At 41.2% G+C, this 6,924-nt stretch overlaps 1 pseudogene; it reads right to left on the bottom strand.

Moving 5' to 3' along the window:
- Positions 1–1,404: 1,404 nt before the first annotated feature.
- The window catches only part of LOC147152406 (uncharacterized), a 91,439-nt pseudogene continuing 85,919 nt past the window's right edge, over positions 1,405–6,924 (bottom strand).

The following is a 6,924-nucleotide window of genomic DNA, read 5'->3' as shown; positions in this document are numbered from 1 at the left end:
ACAGCATGCAACCTAATAAAAAACTTGCAATAACTTTTCACCTTTAGCATGTTTAGGCAAAACACCTAAAGTTTGTAGACAATCGGTTAAAATCTCTAGGAGTTTCTTAAAATACAACCCAAATTTGAAGTCAATCAGGTGAACCATCTCAAACTTGGGAGCAAATGTATGACTCCTGTAAATGTGCACAAATGGTCCAAAGTTGTACTTTCAAATACTCATAACTCACTTTCTGGACAACAAAATAAAAAGATTTCAATAGCTTTTCATCTTAAACATCTTTAGATGAAGCATGCAAAGTTTGAAGACAATCGGATAAATGCTCTAGCAGGAGTTCGTTAAAATATGACCAGTTTGAAAGTCACAAAAAGTTGCTATAATTCCAAAGTAAATTCAAAATTGTTTTCTTCCTTTAAGGTTTAGCACATGGCTATCAAAGACATCTTTTAGGTCTTAGGCTGTTACATATACCAGCAACTTTTCATAGATGTATGTAAATCGTACAACCTAGAATCCTTCGCTAAGCAGGAATTATGAAACGCAAAGTTTGATGCTCAGCCCGCGTCATATAGTGTTTCAATAACAGAAACTATTTTTTCCTATTGTTGTCCCAAGTGTTGAGATGGTACAACCCAAATTTGAAGTCAATCGGGTGAACCATCTCGGACTTGGGGGCAAATGTATTACCCCTGTAAATGTGCAGAAATGGTCCAACGTTGTACTTTCAAATACTCATTACTCACTTCCTAGACAACGAAATAAAAAGATTTCAAAAACTTTTTATCTTAAAAATCTTTAGATCAAGCATGCAAAGTTTGGAGACGATCGGATAAATTCTCTAGGAGGAGTTCGTTAAAATATGACCACTGTGAAAGTCTAAAAAAGTTGCGACAATTCCAAAGGAAATTCAAAATGGTTGATTCCCTGTCAGGTTTAGCACATGGCAGTTGTCAGGTTCACACCAAGTGAGACATTCATAAACAATGCACACAATGAGGAGAGAAGACACTCTACAACAATATTGTCTTTTTACTTGCAAGGAGAGCGCAGGGAAGTGTATGATTACAGTTCCTAAAGCGCTCTGCCCGGGTCCTGCGCCCCCTTTCTTTTTATTATTCTTCGGTGTCCCTGATAACAAAGGTGTTCCAGCTCTAAGGGAAAGGGGAGCGAAAGCAGCTGGAACACTATGAACTTGTTTTGTCTATGTGTGTGTGTGGGGGGGGGGGGGGGGGGGGGTGCAATTAACATACATATGTGAAAGCAAAGCACACCAAGCAAGTTGGCCTAATGATAAAAATCAAACACATAAATAATAAAATGCATTATTATTCTTACATCCCCCCTGTTTTTATATAATATAAAGCTAAACACATGAACAATAAAATACATCATTATTCGTGTATAGTATAAAGCTAAACCTACAAAACTAACAGGCTTAATCATGAAAATCAACATGAATAATAAAATGCATTATTATTCTTACATTTCCCCCCTGTTTATTATAATATAAAACTAACTATAATATAAAGAAAAATCTGATTGAAAAATCCAACACCCGAATCATTATATACAACATTAATCACATTCCCCCCTGTTTCTCTTACATTTGCACAATCCTCATATCATCGAATAGACCCTCCACAAAGGCTTTAATCTACCGAATCACTCTCATGAAAACAAATGTAATTACACCCGAGGTTGTCAATGTAATTTTACTCATGATCTCCAAGACCCGGAAAGAGATCTGGAAAAGAAAACGAAATGTCAACAGGAGAATCAAAAGAAGTGTCATCAGTGTCATCATTACCCTCAACTGTACGATAAAGCAATAACGGATAAACATCGTTTAATTTGGACGTCGTAGGTGCAATAGCTGTAGTGATCAACCAGTTGAGCAGTGCTCTAAGACAAGGAATACAACAACACCCACACAACATGAGGATAGCTGCAAACACAGCAACATAAACCAGGACAGAGGAAACCAAGTCCTTGTAATCTACCAAATGTTCTTTCCTACCACTCCGTCCAAAGAGACGTGTCCACTCCAGAGTGCTCCTTCATCTTGTGGTTGAGAACGCGGAGGCCATCGATGGCCCTGGTGAGGGACCCCTCCGGGGCCGTGTTGTTAGGTATGAATGTACAACACCGGTCGCCAAGCATGGCGCACACCCCACCCTTTTCCGCAAGAAGCATGTCAACCGCTATGCGGTTCTGGAACGTCATGAGAGAGGTGGCTGCCAATTGTTCTTTGATAGCAAGAAATCCTGCTTCAGTATAGTTACCCAGTTTCTGCACATTGTAATGGAGGCAGTTGATCGTGTCAACATTTTTATTCGGCGTGATCCAAATAAAAATGGACTCCCAACCAGCTGCAATCTGATCAACCAGTTTATACTCATCTGGTACACCTCGAGGTACGCCAATAGCATCAATATAGGTCGGATCTCCATCCCTCCAGGAAGCACTATGCCGATTCCTAAAGAACTTGTCTCGCGGAATGTGCGTCAGAGCTGCCCTCTGGATATCCTCTACTGTAGATGGAAAAATAATAACAGTTAAGAGCAATGACACAAGTGCACAAACTCCTGAAGCATTTCTCATATAATTGTTAACATATGAACCTACTCTAGGAATCTCAGAAGGAGACAGAGTACTGTCTTCACAAATTACAACAGGAAAATAAGGATCAAAACCTGATGAATAAGCCCACAAAAGAAACCCCCAACAAGATGAATTAAAAATAGCTGCAGTTGGAGGCCTGTAAGGCCCAACCCCCACAGTGACCCTGAGATTGAGTGTCGAACCCGTCTTTGAAAGAAGTATTTTGTTATGAAAATATCTAGCCTCACGGCCCTGTCCAGGAGCCCAATAATCACCCTGTTGTGTAGTGATCAAAGAATCCCAACTCGAATCTAACACGTCCAGTGAGGTACCACCAGTACTGTTCGTACCCCTTCCCCGTTGTTTGAATTATACTACCGCACCTTTTCTTGAACCCCCTCAGGGTTGCTATTGGAAGCTTCAGTTCTGTCGTGCTATTTTGGCATCGCCATTTCTGCTGTAACTCCACTAAAAAGGGGTTGGTGTCTGTCAAATTCTTCACTGACCGTCAAGTATTTTCAGATACTATAAATCTGCACCCACCTTCTTGCCAGACTTTTGCTCACCTTCCCCGGAGGAGAAATCAGCAGAAATGACCTTCTTACAATGTGATAAGTGTATCCACGTGCTCCTCTCTGCAAGCTTCACAGCAGTCGGAGTTGTCAGCAACACTTGATATCAATCAATCAATCATCCATCCATCCATCCATTATCTGTACCGCTTCTCCTCACAAGGGTCGCGGGGCGTGCTGGAGCCTATCCCAGCTGTCTTTGGGCAGTAGGCGGGGGACACCCTGAACTGGTTGCCAGCCAATCGCAGGGCACACAGAGACAAACATCCGCACTCACAATCACACCTAGGGGCAATTTAGAGTATCCAATCAACTTACCATGCATGTTTGTGGAATGTGGGAGGAAACCGGAGTGCCCGGAGAAAACCCACGCAGGCACGGGGAGAACATGCAAACTCCACACAGGGAGGCCGGAGCCGGGATCGAACCCACGACCTCTGAACTGTGAGGCGGACGTGCTAACCAGTCGACCACCGTGCCGCCTATCAATCAATCAATCACATTTTATTTATATAGCACTTTTCATACATAAAAATGCAACTCAAAGTGCTTTAAAACATTCAAAGCAAAACAAGGATAATTAAAAAAAAAAAAAAAATCCGTTCATGCCCTCCCTCCCAACAAATCCAAGACAGATATCCATTAGTACATCAGCAATCATTCACACACACCCACACAAAGTGCACAACCTGATAAAATGTGTTAAAAAGACATGACAAGGCACAGAGAAACCATATGAGGAAAGGGTACCCAAGGGGAGCTCTCCGCGCCGAGGGGAATGACAGCCCACGGCCACAGGGGCGCCACCACCATAGAGGCCCGGATTAGACAGGCGGACCCCACACAAAGTGTCCCTGCGATGACAGCCCCCGCGGGAAGGGCAGTCACCCCTCCCTCAAAGCGGAGGCCCCCCTCATGAGGAAACACTGGAGCTAAAAGCTGACAACGGCAGAGAGCAACAAAACTAAAAGACAGAACAGTAGTATAGTCTAAGAACTAAAATCAGTAAGATAAGATAAAAAAAATAATCTTCAATCAAAAGAAAAGTTAAAATTATTTAAAAGTTGTTGAAAGCCAAACTAAAAAGGTGTGTCTTGAGCTTCCTCTTAAAAATATCAACAGTCTCTGCAGACCTGACATCCTCTGGCAGGCTATTCCAAAGGTGAGGACCAAAATGGCTGAATGCAGCCTCGCCATGCATTTTGGTCCTCACCCTTGGAATAAATAAAAGGCCGGCGCCAGAGGACCTCAGGATCCGCGAGGGTTGGTATGATAAAAGCAAATCAGATAAATAAGATGGCCCAAGACCATTAACACATTTATAAACTAATAAAAGTACTTTAAAATCGATCCTGAAACACACAGGGAGCCAATGCAGCAAGTTCAAAACTGGCGTAATGTGCTCCCGCCCTCTGGTTCTCGTCAGCACCCGAGCGGCTGAATTCTGCAGTAGTTGCAGTGGTGAAATGCTCTTTTTCGGGAGGCCAGAGAGCAGGGCATTACAGTAATCTAAACGACAGGAAATAAAAGCATGCATCAGCACTTCTGTGTTAGCCTGAGAGAGAAACGGGCGGACTCTGGCGATATTCTTAAGGTGATAAAAACCAATCTTGGTTACATTTTTAATATGAGGAATAAAACTGAGCTCAGAGTCAAAAATGACGCCAAGGTTCTTCACACAATGTGAGGGATTAAAAATGTGTAGTTTTGGTAAAAGCTTCTCTCTCTGACCTTCAGGACCGATAACTAAAACTACAGTTTTGTCCTGATTGAGCTGTAGGAAATTATCTGCCATCCATGACTTGATATCTAAAATGCAATTTAAAAGGGTATCAATGGGCCCTCCCACGTGGGAGAGTGCCAGTGTTTTCTCTTAATGCTCTGGACCAGGATCCAATCTCCTGGGTCCACACTTACATATTGCAATGTTGCGTGGTAACTGTTTCTACAGTTAAAGGCAAATCCTTTAAGTCAATTCTACATTTCGTTGATTTTTTTTTCAGCCAGTTCCATGTCACCCCCAACCTGCCTCCTCACTGCCACCGGCCCCCGTCTCATCGTCCTCTTATCTATGAAACAACACCTTGTCCAACTTACTTGGCCCTTTCTCATGCTCCTGCGCCAACACTCTCCAAAAGTCTACGTCCTCATACCCATCCTTTCTCATTTTCGCTTCATTGTTTTTATGTTTAGTCCGTATTTCATACTGCAGGTTCACTAATTTTTGTGTGTTAAGTTGGAAATTGACTGACTGAATTACGGTTTATACAAGTCACATGCTCGGCATCGATATGCAGCAAAGCGATGTTCCACAATCTAAACCATCCTTCCCCCCCTGAAGAGACGTGACAAAGAGGCCCACGACTCTTAATTGCTACCCACGTAAACAGGCCTTATGGAAGGATGGGACATCTTCTTTACTACATATGATTCAACATTTCCTATTACCCCTTTATTTTCCCAAAAGGTTCACTCACTATTTTGCATGTCTGTCAATATTGCGTCGTTGAGTGGCGTGTTATCATCTGGTATTTGGTCTACTGAAAGTACGCCATAAATGCCAACAGATGTTCCTTCCGTGTGTGTGTGTGTGTGTTTTGTCTCATTACTGTTTGAGAAAAATGTAACCTTCTTTTGCTACACCGTTTGTGTACATGTTGTCTAAGCGTTATTCCATCATGAAAAGTACTTGCCATGTCTTTCACGTGTACACATTGTCTAAGCGTTATCTTATTATGAAAAGTACTTCCCGTTATATTAATGCATTATCTCTGTCTATTTTCTGCTATCCCATTAATTATTCCCACCAATCCAGCACTTTGAGGGTGGTAAGCACCAAGATTCTCAGATCAATGTGAACCATCACTCCTATTTTCTCCACAATTTGGTCAACAAAACGGGTACCACCATCATTGTACGTTTTTTTAGAAATGCCATATCTGGGGATGATATCCCTGCAAAGTGCTTTTGCCACCGTCAACGCGTCTGAACGTTTGGTATAGGGAATAGTTCTAGCCATTTTGAAAAAGCATCTATGATGACAAAACAATAGTTTTCCATTCAACTCAGCAGCCCATTCGTATGGATATTTCGGTAAAATAAGTAATCTGTTTGGCCATACACAGATGTCACCTGGTAATGTCGCACCAGTGTTTTATTTTATCTTATTTATTTATTCTTTTTTTTTATTCAAAGTTCTTGCTTCTGCTGTTCATTATCCTACTACATATACTACTAATTATACTATGCTAATTATATGGAATAAAATACCTATTGGTATTTTAATTCGCAATCACTCTGTTCACTTACACACTTCACACAGGGTTTCACAACCGATTTGCCCAAACATACACACACCCAGAATTCAAGTGTACACAGGCCTTCACCATCCTTTATTATTATTATTATTATTATTATTATTATTATTATTATTATTATTATTATTATTATTATTATTATTATTTTCTTTTTTTAAGCTGGCCAGCAAAGTCATATTTTGTTATCCAAAGGTTTAAGTGTTGTATTTTGGAAGGACAGTGACGCTCCACAAATGTCCAATCTTTGCATGCGAGGTTTTGTTTGGGATCACTTTTATCACCGATTTTACTGCTAACTTTCCCCATTTTTTTTCATTTTTTTTCCTAGAGTCAGTTTTATGACACTTAGGGTGTCCTATACTGACTTTTACCTTAAAACAGGGTGACAATCAACCCAGTGTGTGGCAATCCTCAAGCTTCTACCACAAGTGGCG

This window comes from Filicampus tigris, chromosome 2 (assembly GCF_054856515.1).
Source record: "Filicampus tigris isolate MCC_2025a chromosome 2, RoL_Ftig_1.0, whole genome shotgun sequence".
In the NCBI taxonomy this organism is placed as follows: domain Eukaryota; kingdom Metazoa; phylum Chordata; class Actinopteri; order Syngnathiformes; family Syngnathidae; genus Filicampus; species Filicampus tigris.
The sequence above is the reverse complement of the archived record's forward strand: the minus strand, read 5'-3'. Positions and strand labels throughout refer to the sequence as shown.